This window comes from Oryzias latipes, chromosome 15, assembly GCF_053564925.1.
Source record: "Oryzias latipes strain Hd-rR chromosome 15, Olatipes_Hd-rR_3.1".
Lineage (NCBI taxonomy): Eukaryota > Metazoa > Chordata > Actinopteri > Beloniformes > Adrianichthyidae > Oryzias > Oryzias latipes.
Window position 1 is genome coordinate 14,232,501 of NC_136251.1, and position 22,986 is coordinate 14,255,486.

At 38.6% G+C, this 22,986-nt stretch overlaps 2 long non-coding RNA genes across 2 annotated transcripts in view; one reads left to right on the plus strand and one right to left on the minus strand.

Annotated features, from left to right (window-relative positions):
* The window catches only part of LOC144984127 (uncharacterized), a 48,836-nt gene extending 27,125 nt beyond the window's left edge, over positions 1–21,711 (minus strand). Inside the window, exons 1-2 of the long non-coding RNA XR_013647793.1 lie at positions 21,608–21,711; positions 21,197–21,271 (exon numbers count right to left, since the gene is read on the minus strand). This is a non-coding gene — a long non-coding RNA (uncharacterized LOC144984127). The remainder of the gene's footprint in view (positions 1–21,196; positions 21,272–21,607) is intronic.
* LOC144984126 (uncharacterized) lies at positions 6,885–14,450 on the plus strand. The gene is made up of 3 exons (XR_013647792.1): positions 6,885–7,080; positions 8,632–8,759; positions 8,897–14,450. It is a non-coding gene; the product is annotated as an uncharacterized LOC144984126 (long non-coding RNA).
* Positions 21,712–22,986: the final 1,275 nt, after the last annotated feature.

Here is a 22,986-nt window from a genome sequence, read left to right on the forward strand (position 1 = left end):
AGATGCAATAATATAATAAAATAAACCCCTCATTATAATATACACAAAAAACAAACACTTAAAACAGAAATTATTACAAGAAAGCTAAAGAAGAGAGGACCCAGAAGGCACGGCCCGCCCTGTCCTGATGGCTGCGGTGTCAGCTTCCAAGCAGCACAAGCACAACTCAAGTTGGGTCCAATGCACCCCAACTTGGGCCCACCAGAACAGGCAGCTCTGGGCACCCGGAACAATTGATGCCAGACAAACAGGGTCAAAACTCTGGGAGACCAAACACAAAAACCCCAGTTTTTTTGGCCTGTAGTCTTTTTGCTCAACCTGTAAACATTATATTAGTCTCTATAAAACATAACACAATATCCCATACTAACCAAACACTCCACCACAGAACATGCCATACTGCTCTCTGCAAAACATCACACTACACAATCTGTCATCCGATACATATGCAATGATTTGCTTGGCCTGTTAAAAATCAAATGTGAAATTTAGCTGCATTTGTTCTCTGCATAAATCTAATAAATGGATCCAACCTTTGGTAAACCAATGAGTTCAGTGACTTTCAAGCTCTACTTTGACACAATGAGGGTTCAGTTTGTACCATTTGGTGCTCCAATCGTTTCAATTTTTACTCTGAAAATGGTATTTTCCTCATCTTTACAGATCAAGTTTGAATATATACTTTTATGGACATTGACTTTTTTGTACCCAGAGTTAAACGTTAACAAGGACATCGTACAATGCCCAAACTCCTATGAGACCGTTTTACCTGCTGATTGTGATGCAAATTAAAAGAAAAAAAGCAGCCAAATAAACAGCAGCTGTCTCATGTCTGTTACCTGGCCTCACATGTTTCTAATAAATTGCTATTCAAAACTAGATTGACGAGTTTTTTGCATGGCTGAAGCTACGAGTGCTTAAAGCCAACCACTTGAAAAGGTTAAAATATAGTTTCTACAACACCTCCTTTTAGATCATAATGTCACACATTTTATTACTCATCCTTAAATCATATTCACATGTTCATGATAGTAAACAGTATGTATGAAGAAGTTTGATCAAATGTGTGAATGAAAATGGAATTGTCTGTGTTAGAGTCTAATAGTATTTGTACAAGAGTATATTAGTATGTGTGTTAGGGTTTAATGGCATTTGTGTAATTTATACATCTAAGAGTATAACAGTGTTTGTAAATGACTATAATATATAATATAATATATATAATAACTTGTGTGAAAGTAAAGTTTGTGCAACAATAACTGCATTATCTCTCATAGAAACCTCCTGTTTCATCTCTGCTCAAACTCAGAGGACTCCTCTCTTAAATTTGTAGGCATGAGGGCTGCTTTAGAAAAATCAGGTCTTGGGAATTTCCCAGAAGACTCTGTTCATGGATGCCACCATGATGACTCATAGCATAATGGTAATGAAGGTCATCTCTCGGCTGTCCCGTTTGTCAGGGAGGGGGGTAAGGCGAGCAATGTTTGTTTGCTTTGGCACAGCTAAAAATTCTCTAAAGAAATGCAGCGTGCAGACATTAAGTACCCGAAGGTAAACTTTATATTATGATCTGACTTTGTCACAAATGAGGCTTGAGGATCCAAATGCAGCAAGGAAATCAAACCTGAAAACTGATCTGATCAGTTTAGATAAGACATGTAATTAGCTGAACACAGCCCAACTTTGTAAGACATACTTTACCTGGTTGCCCTCATACAAACAGGGGACTTCAATCAATCTAAATACTTTTTTGTCTTGTGTTGCTCATTCCTGACAGTTTTATCACAGTTTGGCTGTTTTGTTCATGTCTGCTGAAACAGAAATCTCATTAAATATTTTCCTACACACAGAGAAACCGGTTGTGCCATGAAATGGACTTTAACATTAGGCATTGCTCTTCAAGCCACTGGAGAATGGAAAATTACAATAAAATAGCTCAGGACTCTGTCTTCAATTCAGTCATATCAATGTATTTTAATGTGCAAAATGTGAAAAACAGTGAAGTGTAATTCAAAGCTGTGAGAATGTACATGAATCACAGATACACAGATTGCTTTTGTTACAAGGAGATCACAAAATAATTATCTTTGGCTTATATCCAAAATTCCCCCCCCCCCCCCCAAAAAAAAAAAAAAAACCTCACCAACGGCAAAGTACGGAGGTGTAAGTATTACAGTTTGTGGCTGCTTTACAGCCCACCATCAAAGAATTTATCCTAAACTCCTCTGTTTCAGATATTGCTTGAAGAACTCGTGAAAACATCAGACCATGAAAGACCCAAAACACAAAAGAGTCAGAGATTGTCAAGATTTGACTTCCATCGAGGGAAAGTGGAGAGATATGAAACAGGTTAAACAAGTATGACTATGAAACCCTTGAAGTGCTCACAGATAAAACAATTCAGCATTGAGGCAGACCTACAAATGGGGGGTGGGCCTGTTATAACATTTTCCTCAATTGGAATAAGCATTTCAACAGTGTAAAATTTAAACTGATTTTTCTTTAGTTTCTTTGGAAAAATTACCTAAATCTTTTAGTGTTGAGAACTTTTGGATGTAATACACACAAATTGAAAAATGTTATAAAATATGCAGACTTTCTCAGGGGGTCAGTCGTTTTTCACCTCCCTATAGTGACAGAAGATTTGTTTGATTTCTGTATTCCCAGACACTGAGCTGGAAGGCTTCTGGGTTTGTTAGGGGAATAACGATCGGGAAGTGCAGTTATTCCATGAACAAGCAGCAACACCTGTAACTCGTGGGAAACAAAAAACAAGCTGAACTCAAGAATTTCATGCAGCAAAGTATTTCTCTTGTTTGTGGCCACACCCTACTTCTGTTAAAACATGTCCATTTACTGGAAATGCAACATTTACACGAAGCATGTTGCCCAGCGCCAGTGGTGTCCTGCAAAAGCTTCTCCCAGAGAAGTAAGATAAGGAATGCAGCTGATCTTGCCTATCAGCAATTCCATTTCCTTAATGCTCTCTGGAAGCACAAAAAGTTGTTTTTTTAGTGAAAGGATTTGAATTTAAACTATCCTACAAATATGACATGATAAATTTCACTTTTCACAGCATTCAAACCATATAAAATAAAACCCATGACCAGAAAGGTGTTAATTTGACTGTTTTAAAACTTTTCAGGAAAACTTTCATTTTTGTGGTTATGTACTTCAGTGACTGACTCATGTGGTAATCTGGACCAGGTCACACCACGTCACTTAAAGGATTAGCTTATAAAATAATGAAATAAAATAAAAATAGATAAAACAACAATTATAATAAGAAAAATAACAGCAATTTAAATAGTGAAGAAGAGCAATTAGATGGTTAAAGTGACAGTTTAAAGTGACAATAGTGCTAAGAACGGTAAGTAGATGAGTCAGTGATGGCAGTCTTCAGTGAAGATGATGTTATGAAGCAGGAGTGAAAGTGTTTCAGTATATGTTTGTAGCAGGGAGTGGAGGGGGGAGAGGGGGTAGGGCAGGGAGCAATTTTTCCTCTAATTTTTCACGAGTCTGAGCAAGCACACAAACTCCGTGAGCTGGACCAGTGTGAGCAACATCAGACCTGCATACTAAGGTCATGCTGACATTGCATCCGTCCAAGTTAAAGTTTGTTAAAAGAATCAATGATCGCATTTACATTTCTGTAATAAGACTTATTTAAGTGCACAGATTGTCCCAGTTGAAAACCCCTGTCTCTTTTCAAAATGGGTATGACGGTCCTCCTTCTGGAGTCAGGGGGGGGGCTCCTGTTCTGGAAGAATAGAGATGTACACCTTTAGAGATAAAATTTTGTTCACATTTAAACTTTCACATTTTGTGCAGTGACATGTTCCATTAACTCTAATATATAATTACTAGTAGTGATAATCCAAAGTGACTCCCACAAATAATTATGCAGTTTTTATTAGCATATCTACTACTCATGGTTAAAACATTTCATTATTAAAATTCATAATAAATTCATATTAAATGACACTAGAATAAGCTAAAAAGAATAGAGAGAAAAACATTCACCCTAATCTTCCCGTCTGTTCTTCTCACGTCTCCAATGATTGTACACCTTGTCCAGGTCGATGGCCTCGTCTGCTTGCAGCTTTGACTTTATGCGCATCAGCTAGTCCAAATGATCCACTTCAAGCCGATTTCTGGATGCTGTTTTGATCAGATTCATTAAACTAAAATCCTCTTTCACAATCTACGCTGGATGCTTGAAATGTAGCACAAATATCCACAAGCTGTGAGATGTGTTTTAGCTCCTCACATTTTAGTGTTGCAGCCACCATGTCTGAAAATGTGCTGATTGAGCCTTGTTTCAGTTTTTGCCTCATGATGAACTTGAATTCAGCATATTCACTGTTAATAATCTCCACAGTAGAATGTCCAAATGCCAGCATCATGTGAGTGATGGAGAAGAAACAAGAGCAGGAAGTGGAAACAACAGAAATCACGTTTGTCAGTGTGCCTTCCTTTCACAACTCAGAAAACTCAGAGAAATTAGTCCGCTTTCTGGTCCTTAGAGGTGTAACAATTTCTTATAAACGACAGTTTGATTCATGTAGTTATTTGGAAGTAGCCGTCTCAGAACAGTGGTTTCTGCACAGTGTCCATTTGAAGCTTTTGTTATTTTGCTTGGACATGTGCAGAAACCGTCTCATGTTTTTGACTGTAGTAATACTGCGGAAATCAGTAAAGATTTTTTGGAGATGAGGATATTACAAGGGAAGGATGCACCAATAGAAATGTAAGAAATCTTCAGTTCTACATGCAGCAAAATTTTTTGGGTTTTCAACCATGGGTGATTTAAAATGAAAAAATACGTTCTCAATGGTAAAGTGAACAAAATTCCATTTAATATTTTATATCATGTTTTAAAATCATACGTGTACCAAGAAATTCTGAACTGATTTGGAAGGATTTATAGGCCTTATCACGAAAATGAAAGTAAATATCTGAATGAATATTTTTTTTATGTTATACTTTGAGTTACATGGCTTGTCCAAAGATGTATTTTATTTAAGTTTATATTATTACAGGGAAATTCCACATGCAAATGGTCCAATTTACCACCTTGTTCTAATGTAATCCAAAACAACAGAACACATGCAAAATATGGCTATATATTCTTTATTCTAAGAACAACTAACCTCTGGACAGTAACAGCCGTGGATGGAGGAAAAACTGCTTGAAAAAGATAGAAATCAGAGAAGTCTTATAATTCGGGATGCAGTAACTCAACAGTGGCACGGTGGCTCTGTTTGCTATAAAACTAAGTTGTAATGACTGAACAGATGACATCGCGTGAAGGTGTGTTTAAAGGACGCTTCTCCCGCGTTGTCACGCTCAGTCGCCCTCAAGTCTCACGCGAGGCGCATGTACTCTCTGCTACGGTGGCTCAGAGGTGCAAGACACGCTTACATTTAAGATACAGCAACATCAAATCCCAGTACAAATGAACAAATCACGAAACACGACAGCAAATCACGAAACACGACAGCGAATCACGAAACACGACAGCGAATCACGAAACACGACAGCGAATCACGAAACACGACAGCGAATCACGAAACACGACAGCGAATCACGAAACACGACAGCGAATCACGAAACACGACAGCGAATCACGAAACACGACAGCGAATCACGAAACACAACTGCGAATCACGAAACACAACTGCGAATCACGAAACACAACTGCGAATCACGAAACACAACAGCAAATCACGAAACACAACTGCGAATCACGAAACACAACTGCGAATCACGAAACACGACAGCAAATCACGAAACACAACAGCGAATCACGAAACACAACAGCAAATACTGAAACACAACAGCAAATACTGAAACACAACAGCAAATCACGCAACACAACAGCAAACCACGGAACACAACAGCAAATCACGCAACACAACAGCAAATACTAAAACACAACAGCAAATACTAAAACACAACAGCAAACCACGGAACAAATGACAGAGTCCTGAAACACAAAAGCAATTTTGGGTTAAAACTAACAAATACTGAATTACAAAAACAATCTCGATACAAATGAACAAATCCAGAAACACGACAAGGACAGCGGAGAAACGGCGTCTAACTGAAACGGAACGTCCTGAATCCCGGAAGTGACGTAATATAAAACTAATTGTGTATTATTTTTTACATTTCCTTATTACTGTCTTTTTTATGTGGACATTTTCAATACATGAGACAGTCCAAAAGCATTTCTTCAATTGTATTAGTACAATAGCACTTCTGCTATCCTAGGCACTTTAACATTGGGAGTGGGGTCATCTAGACCCACTAGACAGTGAGCTGAACCTTTTTTCTTCAATGATTTGTGATCTTCACTGGTGTCCATGGATTACATGAAATCTTTCCACCTTTATCCACCTTTGACATGGTAGGAATAACACATCAATGTAAGGGTGGGGTCATCTAAGATAGCACAAGGGATAAAAATTACAACAACTTTTAAAAAGGTAAAGTTTTTGCTTTTCCGGTATTGAGGGTATTCCCTCTCCGTTAAGACCACTCTAGCAAGAATGCTTCAGGACTGTTTCATGTATTTAAAATGTCCACATAACGAAAACAGTAATTAATAACATTTAAAAAATCATACACAATTGATTTGCTGTTGTGTTTCAGTATTTGCTGTTGTGTTGCGTGATTTGCTGTTTTGTTTCCGTATTTGCTGTTGTGTTTCCATATTTGCTGTTGTGTTTCGTGATTTGCCGTTGTGTTTCGTGATTTGCCGTTGTGTTTCGTGATTTGCCGTTGTGTTTCGTGATTTGCTGTTGTGTTTCAGTATTTGCTGTTGTGTTTCAGTATTTGCTGTTGTGTTTCAGTATTTGCTGTTGTGTTTCAGTATTTGCTGTTGTGTTTCAGTATTTGCTGTTGTGTTTCGTGATTTGTTCATTTGTACTGGGATTTGATGTTGCTGTATCTTAAATGTAAGCGTGTCTTGCACCTCTCAGCCACCGTAGTCTGCAGTCCACCATCAGTCTCTCCAGTATTCCGAGCCGATCAGAGGGAACATGATGCGGAAATATTTCTTCCCGCTTCTGTTCGGTAAGAAAACCTTTGGAGAAGTTCTTTTCTGTTGAAATGCTTGGTTCGCCGGCTCGTGCGAGCGCGTTATGGTTTGTTTTGGTAGTAGTCGTAAACAATTATGATCCGATCAAACATATTAATGTTTAGCAGCGTTCTGCGTGAGTCTGCCGCTGTTTGCTGATCTGAGAGGACCTCACTGTAATATTTCATCATCTGCGGAGGAGGAACAGGGGGAAGTCGCCTTATTATTATTAGACTGCAGGCATGTAGCCCGTTAGAAGAGGACGGTAAACCAAAGATTTGCTCATTGTGTGAGGCTAATGTAAACAAATCTGAGCTGGAAAGTAAAGTTGCATAGCCATAATAGTGATTTGTCACTCTTGTTTATATCTCTTAACATTTTTAAGTCTATTGGAAAAACTTATCGCAATGCAGAAACAAATTTACACGTCACTATTGTAAAAAAGCTTTAATTGGAGTTTGTGTCAATGTACATTTTAGCTACACTTTAGGGTTTGAGGTTTATAGAATTGCAAGCATATCTGCTATGTTTACAAGGACCTGAATGGTTGCAGAAATCGCTTTCTTGAAAAATCTTCCACCTGTTGGAGATCCTGATAAAACATGTAACAAAACAATTTGGAAACCGTGGTGACTAGTAATGCCAACAGCTGATCCCGTCTTCGTCATTTGCTCCCCGTTATGGGGCATGCCCTCTTCAGCTTATCTGATACAGACTTGAGGTGCTGTGCCTCCCCTCTGCAGGCTGCCTCAATGCTGAGATTTAGTTAGATCAGCTCTTGTGGGTTCTTCTTAAAATGTTTGGGTTTATTTCTGAATGAAGTGTCTCCAGCAGCATAGTGTAAGAAGTCGCATCATCCTCACTTTTTCCTCGGAGACAGGACCAACAAAGTTTGTGCTTTAAATCTGGCCTCACCCGTCACAGGGGCTTAGAGGGTAGAACATATGAAGCAACCTTTGGTGCAAATATCTCTGCTGAATCTTTGCAACTTTCTGTCTCTTATTTGAAAAAAAAAAGAAATAAAAAAGTTTTTTTTTTCTTCTTTTTTTTCCTTTTTAAATAAGAGTCTTCTGATCGTCAGTACGACGGAGTATTAGGGCCACCAAAAAAAAAACAAAGCCACCAAAATGAAAAAAAAAAAATTACGAGTTTTTATCATTTTACTTTTTTTTTGTGGCCCTAATACTCCGTCGTACATCAGGTCCAAAACTCAGTTATATATAAACTCGGCGTGACGGCCAGAGAAACAAATCCAGACTATTCCCACACTTAATGATGTGCCCACAAGCAGGTTAAGCCTAAACCAGTTCTTGTTGGTAGATCGCAGCTCAGTCGTTCAAAAAAAAAAAACCCTGAAGAGAAAACACACGGAACGCTTCTGTTGTCTGCACAAACCAAGACCCCAACCAGTTTGTACTCTAGTTTTGGTGCCTTGCCTGCATGTGGCTGCAAGCATACTATGTAATGATATGAAAAAAAAAAAGAAAAAAAGTGGTTGCCTTTTTTTTATTTTTTATTTTTTAAGTTTTCTGTCGTGTTTCCTACAGGTTGGTTTCTAGTACGTTGCAAGTCAGGAATCCCCTGCAACGTCACTCAGACCCCAAAGGGGACAGTTTACCTCCTCTCGAATATCTCAACATCTGACTGCAGTTACAGCTGGAGCAACAAATCCACAGTACATTTTCCCGTTTCCTTCATGTTACAGTTTAATGCGGGTGGTAGTTTGAAAGCATGCTCACCAAAGTGCTGTTCTGCAATGCAAATTTCTGTATTTTAACTATGACTAGAACTTTGATTACCTTTGCATTTTAGGTCCTCAGCACAAACAAGAGAAATATGGATGGGGTGGTTTTAAACTCCAGCATCAATAGTCTCCTCACAATTCCCTGCTATGAGGAAGTGAAGTATCTCCGCCTCTGCAAATCTGAGGTTTGTCTGATCTGTTAATACAGGCCCACTGAGGACTTTTACATAGATGTACATCATGAACACAAAACATCATTTGGATTTAAGTGCTTTGCTTCTTCTGTCTCTCTGTCCAGAAGGACATGTTTGTTTGCTTTGGCACGGCTAAAAATTCTCTAAAGAAATGCAGCGTGCAGACATTAAGTACCCGTAGGTAAACTTTATATTATGATCTGACTTTGTCACAAATGAGGCTTGAGGATCCAAATGCAGCAAGGAAATCAAACCTGAAGACTGAACACGACAAAAAAATAACCCGAAAAATTAAAATAACTTAACTAAAAAGACACAGATCCACTGATTTGTCTGATCAGTTTAGATAACATGTAATTAGCTGAACACAGCTCAACTTTGTAAGACATACTTTACCTGGTTGCCCTCATACAAACAGGGGACTTCAATCAATCTAAATACTTTCTTTTTGTCTTGTGTTGCTCATTCCTGACAGTTTTATCACAGTTTGGCTGTTTTGTTCATGTCTGCTGAAACAGAAATCTCATTAAATATTTTCCTACACACAGAGAAACCGGTTGTGCCATGGGCTTCAAGTGATTCTCCAATCATTGCCAACTTATACATGGAGGCAATGGGGAAGCTAGTTCTGTGCTCCTACCAGTGCTTGGTACCGTCATACTGGTTCAGACTTAACATATTAAAAAGATATTTTCATTGCACGAAAATATGTGTGGGAGTTGAACACATCACCACTCAGGTTAATGAAGCCTCTCGGATGAAAGGTAAAGCACTACAACGAAGATTTTAAGTGCATATGCCATTACCCAACTTCAAGACATCAACAGGAACGAAAAAAAAGATTTAAATCTTTCTTCTTCACAAAAAACATCTTTAACATCAATTATAAACTGAAAAGGATTTTTTGTGTCAATTGAATTAACACCCCTCACTGGCCCAGCTCAAATGAAACGTCCAAAAAGCTTGAATAATTTGCCAGAACACTCTGGATAAGACCACACAGGGGAGAGACAATACTTAAATGCAGGAGGAAATGCACTTAAATGTTTGCCATTGCTATGGATGATCGTGTCTGTCATACCTTATGGCTATAATTCACTGTCATCTGCACAAGCTGCACCTGACATTCTCTTTAAGCCATTGGAGAATGGAATTTTACAATAAAACAACTCAGGACTGTGACTTCTATTCAATTATTAATTTATTTTAATGTGCACAATGTGAAATAAAGTACAGTGTAATTCAAAGCTGTGAGAATTTACTTGAATCACAGCTACACAGAGTGCTTTTGCTTTTTTGACAAGGAGATCACAAAATAAGGCATGTTTGGCTTATATCCAAAACTCTATTCCCAAAGAAATAAACTCACCAATGGCAAAGTACGGAGTAAGTATTACAGTTTGTGGCTGCTTTACAGCCCACCATCAAAGAATCCATCCTAAACTCCTGTTTCAGATATTGCTTGAAGAACTCATGAAAACATCAGACCATGAAAGACCCAAAACACAAAAGTATTTCAAAATATAGATACATGTGACCCGAAGAGTCAGAGATTGTCAAGATGTGACTTCCATCGAGGGAAAGTAGAGAGATATGAAACAGGTTAAACAAGTATGACTATGAGCCCTTAAAAGTGCAACTAGATAAAACAATTCAGCATTGGGACAGACCTACAAATGGGGGGTGGGCCTGTCATTACATTTTCCTTGGTTGGAATAAGCATAAACTGATTTTTCTTCAGTTTCTTTGGAAAAATTACCTAAATCTTTTAGTATTGCGAACATTTTGATGTAATGCACACAATTTGAAAAATATAAAATATGCAGACTCTCAGGGCGTCATTAGTTTTTCACCTCCCTATAGTGACAGAAGATTTGTTTGATTTCTGTATTCCCAGACACTGAGCTGGAAGGCTTCTGGGTTTGTTAGGGGAATAACGATCGGGAAGTGCAGTTATTCCATGAACAAGCAGCAACACCTGTAACTCGTGGGAAACAAAAAACAAGCTGAACTCAAAGAATTTCATGCAGCAAAGTATTTCTCTTGTTTGTGGCCACACCCTACTTCTTTTAAAACATGTCCATTTACTGGAAATGCAACATTTACATGAAGCATGTTGCAGAGTGCCAGTGTTGTCATGCAAAAGCTTCTCCCAGAGAAGTAAGAGAGGAACTGTAGCTCATCTTACCTATTAATTTCATTTCCTTAATGCTCTCTGGAAGCACAAAAAGTTTGTTCTTTTTAGTATAGGGATTTCCATTTAAACTATCCTACAAATATGAGATGATAAATTTCAGTTTTCACAGCATTCAAACCATATAAAAAAAAAGACATGACCAGAAAAGTGTTAATTTGACTGTTTTAAAGCTTTTCAGGAAAACGTTAATTTTTGTGGTTAGGTACTTCAGTGACTGACTCATGTGGTAATCTGGACCAGGTCACATCACGTCACTTAAAGGATTATCTGTAGCTTTTTTTCCCCACCCCATCAACTTTAGACTGATATTCAGTTTATTATCATCATCCATTTAAATAGAAACCCATTTAAAAGGAAATGATTAAAAAAAAAGAAGGAAACCTTTGCTAAAAAACACTTAGTTTGTACCTTAACCATACTTTGACTTTTTTTTCCCTCCAACTTTAAAGTTTTACTTCATTGCAAGGAGTCAGAGAAATGTTACAACACACACACGCCTTTGAAAGAAGCTATGCCACTTCTGCTTATCTGTGCCATCTTTGAATTTCATCTTTCTCAGTTCTTCCTGCAAGGGGTGTGACAGCTGCTTCACAGCTGAGTGTGACAAATATCAAACATCAGAAACCAAATTAACATTTCTATAAAACATGTTTTGTTATGATAGTATAATATGTACTAAGCTGGCAAAAATAATATAATTATATATTTTCTTTAAAAAAATGTGTACATATACAAGCAAGACAACAAGTATGCAAAAATAACCCTCATGTTGTTGAATTCTGAAATTTGTTTCATATTTTCATATTCTTTTAAATTAGAGCAATTCAGAAGAAAAATATCAAATGCACTGTAGGGTTATTGGCAGGACAAGTATGTGGCATTGCTCAAAAACAATAAAATATATATTTATATATATTTTTACATTTATTTTATATATATTTTTCTCATGCTATTTTAAGCAATCAGATAAAAGTTCCCCGTTTTCCTTCTGTTTCAGAGACTATTCCCATCACACTTGGCCTTAGAAAATCTGTTCAAAGGACTTAAGGTCATGAACAAAAAGCTGAAATGTTGGTTTAACCCTTGTGCAATCCTAGGCACTTTAACATTGGAAGTTGGGTCATCTAGACCCACTAGACAGTGCGCTGAACCTTTTTTCTTCAATGATTTGGGATCTTCACTGGTGTCCATGGATTACATGAAATCTTTCCACCTTTATCCACCTTTGTCATGGTAGGGAGAACACGTCAATGGTCATCTTGACCCAATAGGATAGCACAAGGGTTAAAGATACATAATTGATATCCCACACTTTAATAACACATGGACTCCCAACTATCAGAACTGTCAAGTCACAGATTACAAGAGGCCTCTGCAATGTTTCCATGACAACTTGAAATGTCAAAATTCAGTTCAATTCAGTTTCATTTATTTAGCCCAATATTACAGCACAGTTGTCTCAACACGCTTCACGAAGTTGTAAAACACAATAGCTGATTGCTAAACTAAACAGGCGTTCTGACTTTAAACAACATCTGTGGCTTGAATACTTTGAAGAACCCTACCTAAACACAGAAAGTGAATTATATTTAATGTAGAAATTATTTTTGACAAGTTTAATCTTGGTTGTCAGCTCTGATGTCCAGTTCTGAGCCGTACATGTTCATACCACAGTTCTTTCATGGCTTTCATAAAAATGCCATGAGGCTTTAACGGTTTGGTGAGAACTGGTTCCTCCATAAAAACCTGTTCTGATATGTCTCAGGCTCGTGCTCTGAAATTCCTGATAGATGCATTTTTTACATTTCATGCAAATAAGTGCCTTTGAGTGTTTTTAAGAAGTAGGCTACCGATTGAGGCTTTTAGGTTTTACTAAAGTGAGTTTACCCGAACAAGGTCAATCAGCTAGTGACAAACAAAGCCTCCACCACAACTTCCTTTGGAGGTCAAATTTCCCCCTCAATTTCCTGTAAACTAAAGGACCTTTTTTATTTTATTATTTTTACATCTCGCTGTTTATATTTCAACTGTTGTCTCTCTGCGAGAGTTATGCCATCTCAGGGGATTTCCAAGAATGACTAAGCATTGCTGAGCTCCGCTCACAAATGCAGCCCATGTACCTGATAAAAGAAGTTATTCATCAGACAATGAAAGGCAACAATAGCTACAAGTATGAACATTTATGCAATAAGCCTGCTTCAGGAATAAAGTTTGAAGGTTCTCTGACTATCTAACATCTGAACTGCATGGGAAATATCTTATCCCAGCATTCCTGCAGATTTCTACAATAGTTTTCTTGTTTTTTCAAACAGTGTGGCCCGGGGTGCAACTTATACTCTACAGAACCTGTGATCTGACATGGGTAAAACAAATTACTAACTCATTTTCTCAAAGTAATAGTGACCTCTTACACACCATTTGCAACCAGAAATGAACTTAAATGCTTCTGGTTATATACAGCAGGGAAAATAAGTATTGAACACGTCAACATTTCTCTCAAAAAACATATTTCTAATCGAGCTATTGACATGAAATTTTCACCAGATGTCGGCATCAACCCAAGAAATGCACACATAGAAAGAAATCCAAACATTTATGTCCATAAATGAAGTTATGTGTAACGCTTACTGAAATTTATTTAATACTTAGTGCAAAAACTTTGTTGGTGATTACAGCCTCAAGACGCCTCCTGTATGGAGAAACCAGTCGAATACATTGCTCAGGTGTGATTTTGGCCCATTCATCCACACAAACTGCCTTCAAATCTTCAAGGTTTCGGGATCTCTTCTGTGAACCCGGATCTTCAGTTCTTTCCAAAGATTTTCAATTGGATTCAAGTCTGGTGATTGACTGGGCCATTCTAGCAGCTTTATTTTCTTTTTCTTCAACCAGTTGAGTGTTACCTTGGCTGTTTGCTTGGGATCGTTGTCTTGCTGAAAGATCCACCCTCTTTTCATCTTCAGCAGCCTGGCAGACGACAGCAGATTCTGATGTCTCGATACTTTTCTCCAGTCATTATTCCTTCAATGATATGAAGTCTACCAGTAGCACATGCTGAAAAACAGCCCCACGCCATGATGCTCCCACCTCCAAACTTGACTGTTGGTATGGTGTTTTGGGGGTGATGTGCGGTGCCATTTTTCCTCCAAACATGTTGTGTCTTATGACATCCGAAGAGTTCAATTTTGGTCTCATCTGACCAGAGTATCTTCTCCCAGAATGTCATGGGTTTATTCAAATGTTGTGTCGCAAACTCCAAACGAGCTTCAACATGCTTCTTCTTCAAAAATGGAGTCTTGCGTGGTGTGCGTGCATGGAGGCCATAGCGGTTGAGTGCATTACTTATAGTTTTCTTTGAAACAAAGGTACCTGCTGATTCCAGGTCTTTCTGAAGCTCTCCACGAGTGGTCCTGGGCTGTTGGAGAACCCTTCTGATTGTTCTGACTCCTCTGTCTGAAATCTTGCGAGGAGCACCTGGCTTTGGCAGGTTTATGGTAATGCCGTGTTCTTTCCACTTCCGGATGATGCCCCCAATGGTACTCACTGGAACTTTCAGAAGTTTAGAAATGCGCCTGTAACCAATGCCTTCAGTGTGTTTTGCAACAGTAAGGTTGCGTAGGTCTTTGGACAGCTCTTTGCTTTTACCCATCATGCAATGCTTCTTGTCTAACACCTTGCTGGTGAGAAACCTTTTTAAAAGGCATCAATCAGGACTATACCAGCTGATATTACTTTGCACTAATAGGGGGCAGGTTAACCTTCTGAATACTGACAAACTCCAGCTGCTTTCTTGGCTTGCCAGACCTTTTTACCCCTCCTTTTCTTCATGTGTTCAATACTTATTCCCTGTGCCATTTCACTTTATTACACATAACTTCATTTATGGACATAAATGTTTGGATTTCTTTCTGTGTGCATTACTTGGGTTGATGCCGACATTTGGTGAAAATTTCATGTCAATAGCTCAATTAGAAATGTGTTTTTTGAGAGAAGTGTTGACGTGTTCAATACTTATTTTCCCCGCTGTATGTACTGCAAATAAGATAACTGGTTTAAAGCAATAATATGAATAAAATACATTCAGCAGCGTATCAAAATTGACATATTTCTCAAACCTACAACAGAAACGCTTTTCAAATTAAATGAGTCACGTGACTAACAACTCTGCACAGGTAGATGGTTGCAATAATTTTCTTAACCCGCTTTGGACGTGGGCGGCGTTGTCGGAGAGTGTCCCGGCTTCTATTGGGCAAAGGACTAATACTGCCTGGAAAGATTACCAGCCCAAGGGGGCCCACGGGGCTGGAGCGATTGCACCGGGTATGCCGGGCGGCCCCTGTTTGGCTGGCTGGACGGCAGACAGAGAACCGCTTTCTGAACGATTTAACTACTTTTTACCCATGTCAGGTTACGGGCTTTGCAAGAAGCAGATGCGACTTCTATATGTGATAAAAGACAAATATGCACGTATTTGTTATTTTCACTCTAAGAACCACTAAAGGGCATTGTGGGTGAGTGTGTTTCAGTATTTGCTACTGATAGCAACCCTGACAAAGAAGCGCTTTCTCAGTCTTACGCCGGACTTGGCAGAATTGTTCCAAAGCGACATAGAAGAATTCAAAGAATTTAGTGATATGCTATGGAAATGTTCATTCTTGTTAAATATCTTGTTAAATAAAATTTCACCAAAAGTCTGACTTGTATCATTTTTCTTCTTTATTATGCCTTTTTTTGGCGTTTATGACTCATACCCCAGACCAACTTTTAGTCTGAAAGACACGGTAAATGGTTAGTTCATTAATCAACAAGAGACTCGTTTTAAAAAGGATCTCAAATATAAGCAGCATTAAGGTTAATGACGACTTGACCTTAACACCAAATTTTCAGAGCACCAATCAAAGCCAGCATACCACTCTGCCCCTCCCCTTTTTAACTACCACCCATTGAAAGGACCTAAGGGTTCTCAGAGAGAGACCTGCAGGTTCAGCTACAGATTGCTTATTGTTTAAACAGCAATCAGGTAACAAAAGCAAACATCTGATTATTCATAAATTATTCCTCAGTTTGTCTCCTTCTCATCCTCACAGTGCCGTTGTAAAATCCATGATTTCTTGGTATGAGTATCCTTAGTGAGGATCCTCTTTTGTTCAAACCACTGTGGAAGAAAGCTAAGCTTCAACAAACGTAGAATTATCACATACATATTAACTTCAGTGATGTTCCAGCAGGATAAGGAGTTATGGATTTTTGACAAATGCTGGAAAAACATTTGAGAAAATCTTTTGAAATGTGCACATTTGCAGTTTTAAGAACAGCTGTAAATGGAACAAAAAAAGTCCAAACCTCCATCTTTTTGAAAAATGCTTGGTCTCTTAATCGTAAGAGCCCATCCCAAAAACCCTGTCAACTGCTGCAGTGTTTGTGTAAACTGTCAGTGTGAGTTTCCTATTTCAGCAGATGAATGTGGGGTTTTTTTTTTACTCTCCAGAATGTGTTTAGTTTGTCAGTCTAGCTCCGTGATTCAGCTTCCAGTCAGATTTTGTTCTCGATGAACAAACTGACCTAACATAATCCATCTGGCCTCTGTTAGGTTGAGTGGAAGGATCCCAAAGCAGAGTCTGATGCCGAGGGCAGGTTAACAGTTTATTCCTCGAGAACAAAAACTAAATCTGCTGAATAGTACCACTACTGCTGTCCTTTTTTTCCTGCTAAAACAGTATTTTAGCAGGAAACTGCCAAAATGGGAGCATCGCCTATGGCTTTTTTTGTTTAGCAGCTATTAGGCTGAACGATAAGATGGAAGTGCATAATATTGGTGGGGAAGCACTTTAGATTTTCATCACATTGACTGTCCAAAAACAATTATTCTTAAAATAAAAAACAGTCAAAAGTTTGACAGGAGGATTTGGTGTTTGACAGGCACCAGTCTCATTTTTCATGAAAGAGCAGGCAAAGTGGCTGAACTGTGACAAAGATCAGGAAATGAATTGAAATGAAATGAATTATGTGAATTTAGAGAAATAGAAGATGTCATGATAAGAAAATAGTTGGACAGTTTATTGGACAGCAGACTTGGATATAAATTGCTGACCACTGAAGATGTTTATTTAATAAACAAAAAATTATGTCTACTGAGCATAAGAAGTGATGTAAGCAGTTAAATCCTCTCAAGGAGTGCAAATACTGCGCACGTGCATGCCATGGGCAAAAGTGCTCACAAAGCAAATGCAGAGCAGACCGCAGGCTAAGCAGTTTGTCCCCAAGGGAAAGCAGTAGGAAGCAGTTGAGGAAATTCACATTAGAAGCTAATAAAGAAGCCTGTGTGCCTCTACAGTCTCTTGCAAAATGGCTGCCATACTGTAAACAATTTTTGAAAATGGAAAAATGCATGGAGTCTGAAAAATTGTTGTTTTCTTCTCTTTGCACCAATGTGGGACAGTTCGGAATTTCGTTGTACTGTTGTATCAAGTGTGACTGTAAAACGACAATAAATAAAATAATAATTAATGGAGGTCCTTCGTCCCAACAGCAGTCAGACTATACAACAACACCGTCTAGGACTGCTGAAACCGCTGCTGTGATTTATTGCCTTATTTAACTCGTTATTTAGGACTGGTACTTTTACTTCCACTTTGTATTATTAATATTTTATTCTTGCACATTGCTACTTTGTTTTGTCTTTTTCTAACCGCTATATTTCTTGTTTTGGCTGCAGTGACAACTGAATTTCCCTCAGGGGAATCAATAAATTCCTCTCTTGTCTCATCTTTTCTTAAAGCTTTACCTTATCTTAAATCTCTGTTGACATACACCAGAGGCAAATATGTGATTCTAGAATATTTTGTCCCAGATGGCTCTGGATCACATCAGGAAAATGGTAAATGCTGTATACTCATATAGCACCTTTCTACTTTCTTGGAAGGCCCAAAGCAATTCATAGTCACTGTCCCATTCACACACACACAGCTCTGTTGCCCAACACTGGCACCAACCCATAATCAACAGGAACAATGTGAGGTTTAGTGTCTTGCCCAAGGACACTTCGACACATGGTGGGGAACCAAACCTCCAATCTTTCGATCATCATGCTCCAAAGGAGAGCCAACTGGAACAATATGCTGCTGTTTTTGAGGAACTAGGTGTGCACCATGTTCACATAGACGACAATGTCACGCCTGTAGTTCATAGCTGCTGTAAAAACACTACTGACTCTGAACAGGTTTAAAAATAAAAAACACTTTATGCCAAAGCGGAAAGAGGTATGACAGGCAAAGTAACCCACTTATGGGTCATGATAGAGAGAAGAAGAATAGTTCTCTGGGGAAGTGGTAGGACCTGAAGGACCTCCCACCTCCCCATAAGGCTAAGCAGAACCACCACCTTTCAATTACAGAAATATCTTTGTAGAAACTGAAGAAAATAACTGTTCTATGTCATGTGGTGGATGGAGCTGTGCAACTGAGTGCAAAATATAATGCTGACAAGATTTGGTACATATTCACTACTGGTGAAGTAAGAGCAGATAGCTCAAAAGTGGCTGCTACCAAAAAATGCTTCCACCAGAAAACAACAAGGTCCACAAAAACTGCTGGCTGTGACACGGTTTCCAGCCCACTTTATTCCAGATAAGGCCACACTCACAGCACCTTCGTGAAAACTCCTCAAAATGCATCCCTAGTGTCACTCAGCTCTGGACAAGTCAAAGCTTGAAGCAAACACACCACAGTTGATGTTAAAGCTGACTCATCAAATCATGCTTTTAGACCTGTTCACATGCAAAGCAGACTACGCAGACTTTCCATCAAGAGCTCTGTAAGGAGCAACTGGGAACTATGTCTCAATGAAGGTCCAGTAAGATCACAAGCCCCCGGAGCCCATGCTAACTAAGCCTGTAATTAAAGTGCAGTGAATGCTGTTACAGAAAAACGACATCAACAACAAATACACTCAAAGGCAAAGATTAGCAAATTACTGGCTGTTTAGAGCTGCGGCCCCCACAGTAACAACTGAAAGTGACATGGGGCATGTCAAGTTATCTACATGGTTTACTCCATTAAAGCCACTAGGCAGAAAGTGCTATGATGCAACAACTGAGAGAAGAGATTGAGTGCTATGAAGAAATGCATCTGCTGATCAAACTGCACAGTGGTGGAGGGCTAAATAAGGGAAAAGGGGTCCAGTTGAAAGCTCAGCCATACTAGCTGAATCTTTTTGCTCACTTGCCGTCGTTCAGTTTTCTCTGTGGGTGCATGATTGATCTTTCTGTGGGTTTTTTGGTGTCTTTATGTTGCAGAAACATTCAGGCTGAGTGGTTTTGGTAGGAAATCTCACCTATCAGAGAGTCAGTGATTTCTAAAAGTAACCTGTCACAGTTAAGCCATTTAATGGGTTTTGTTTTTTTATTGCCGTAATAGAACCCCCCCCCCCTCAAAAATTTCCAGACACATTCTGCAGTCTGCATACAAACGGCTCACACAGATGCACAAACTCAAATCCCTGCACTTTAATCATTGGAAATGAAATTTTCATCAGACTTGAAATCTTAGCTTTGTTTGCTGCACATGTTAAAAGTGACACGCCCGCTTTCGTTTATGGTTCTGTGTGATCAGATTCTTGCTGAAGACAAAAACATAATTTCTGGGAAGTCAGAAGCTTTCTTGAAAAATCACCTCTTAAGTTTTGTTGCCTCAAAATCAGCAGATTTCTAATGTTGTCTGAAGACATCTTTCACTTTTTAAACTCCTTGCAGACATTTTAGTTTCTGAATGCAGAAGCTCATAAACTCCTGAGAACAAGAGACTCTCAGAATGATGGGCAATCACTTACATTGGCTGGTGTGAGGAGAGCAGCTTGTGCAGCATGTTCAGACACAGATGCAACAGTTTCACAATAAAGAAAAAATGTTTACACAGTGGCGGTTGTTGCGTTTTTTGCTTTGCACCTCTCTGTTTCTCCTCTGAATCTCAAACAAACAAAGAGCGAAGGGGAAATCTGAGTCAGCAGCATAGTCAGAGCTGAGGAGAAACCGCACAGTGATTAACCTAAATGTTGTTGTCTAAACTGGTTCAGAGAAAGACTGATGGTTCTGATGTCATGAACAGACCCAGCAATGTGTTGATCACAAGGATTGGACCCACAAACTCTCTGACCTTTGTCTTAGAGGATGTTGGCACTTACTTGCACATGGGGTTACTATTAAGAATGTGTGTGCATTAGAAATAATAATATTTTAAAAAAATAAATAAATAACTTAATGGTCATTTAAAAAAAAGCCTTAATGGAATTTTTTTAGTTTAATCAGATTTAACAAAACAGTGGATTTAAACCTAACATGAGTCTAGCATAAGGTTTAAACAACAGTGGCAGAGTAGTAAGACAAACAGAGTTGTTGTTTCAGAATCTGCAGTTTTCTGATACTGTCTGAAGACAATATTTGGCTTTATATTACTTACTACCAATAAAAATAAGCTCAATGCAGAGATAAGAATGCCCTGCTATACCTTAGAGTTGGAAAACACTCCTAAAATATTCTAATTCTTGTGCCAACTACACTGGAACATGTCACCAATTAACTAATAACTGATACACTGCTGTATTGGAGGCTCCTCACAGTCTCCGGAGCTTCCATCGGCTCCCTGTCTCTTTGCAACTGAATCAAATGCAGGTAAAAGATGGGATCCGGTTACTTTAGCAACATTAAAACCAGAGAAATCTCTGTAACATCAGAGCTTCGTGTGCTTTTTGTCTAAATAGATCATTCACTTTCATTCTAAACATCACACAGTGTGACATTTAACAAACACTCAACACAGAAACACTAATCATCCTGCTCACTTTATGGATGAGTATTTGGAAGCAGTTACAGTTGCAGTGATCTAGCAGGATTTAACTACAGTAGAAAGTTCAAAGTACTACTTGATGCATAAATTAAACATGTTAGACCAGTCTGAATTACAGACAGATGATGTCATGATTACCTTGTGGAACCTGAGGGACTTCCTGCCACAATAAACTGTCCCCAAAGTGGCCAAATTTGTCACTTATCTGTAATGCTAAACATACAATAAAGATAAAACTCCAGTTCATTCAAGAATAAAAAGATGATTATTTTCAACCATTAGAAACTAAAGGTAAGGAACAAAAGTGTAAACAGACGCAAAGTTTCATAAAGGAAAAATGAAAACATTTGTTTTATAATTAAATTACAAATAACTATATATAATTTAATTTCAAATGACTATCAAATTTCACACAACAGTAATGCATGATGAATTAGTCATCAACAAATTAATCAGAAATGTAAAATACATTTAAAACAATTCATGTCCAAAAGCGCCCTTGATAATACAATAAACAGCTGATCAACCCCGTTTACTTCCGCATCTTACCGGCTGTCTCACCACTTTTCTAGATGCTTCCAAAGGGACTTTTTCATCTGACCAACCGTCAGCAACCAAGCAAGCTGTTACTTTCAGCTCGCGTGTCAGATCAGATTTCACCTTTTGCGCGACACCCAAATCACCATGCGCGCGCATGCGCTCTGACACGGGTTTAATTGCTTTCACCTGTTGCAATTGACCAACTTTCGCAATTGTGTTTTTCTTTTTAAATCCCCGTTTCTCAAATTTACAACTCACTTTCCAACTATTCACTTTCCATTCCGCTTTTTTCTACAGTCATTTTGATTTATATATATACATAGACACATACACTTTTTTCATTTTCTTTTTGTGCAAGTTTTGACCTAAGAAGGATAAAACATTGTTTTTGTTTCTCCTTTGCCTGTGATTAAACAACTCAACTCCTGTGTGGTGGTTCTTTTCTTCACATGTTTTTCCATTAGCATGAAGCAAAGCTCAGTGAACCACATCCCTTTGTTGTTCAGTCCACTTGTTGAAATCGTTTGTTTTGGTTGAGTTCTCCCATGCTTTTCCTTTATATGGACTTGTTCATTTCTGATCCGTCTGATCCAGTTCTGATCTTTCCTGTTTCTTTTCCATGTTGTTCTTCTTGCTGCATCCCCATTTTTCTGCTATCATTTGAAGACTCCTGTGTCCTTTGTTAAAAAACTGAACAGGCCTTTTCCAGAGCCTCCTGTTCCTTCTCCTACTTTGGCCGCTACATCTTCTTCTGCTAAACCCAAAGGTGTTCGACATGCTTCCAAAGAATTCACTTTTGTCTGTAGTTTAGAACAGTGGTGGGCAAACTACAGCCAGATGCAGCCCGTTAAACTCTTGAATCCAGTGTTTCCTAACCCTGGTCGTCGGGCGGGGGGCACACTGTCCTGCCTGTTTTCCATGTTGCCCTGCTTATGCACATCTGATCTGCTTTGAGTCAGTGTCCAGGTTCAGAGCTAAAGGTTACAGGTTCAGAATTGAACAGATACCCGAGAGTTTCTGGAGATCAGTTTGCTCCATCACACCCTGTGTGTTTTTGTTGTTTTGCTTTGTAATTTATGAAAATGAAGATTCTCATGGTGAAACATGAAATGTTTAAAAAATAGTAGACCAACCGTGAACAGCTGTTGTTCTTCTGTTAGTGTCAGGTTTTCTTCTCACATAAAGATGTGCCGTGTAAGCTGGACTCCCTTCAGGTCTGGAGTCAGAATGGTCCCATTCATTTGTTGTCCACTTGATGGCATAATGGAGAAAATGAAGCACCTGAGAACATCGGCTCAAGAAGCGAGGAATCGAATGCAACGCTTGAGTGCTTCATGAGGCTTCATCCCCCCATCATTGCCATCATTATCGTTGTCTTAATTTTGTTG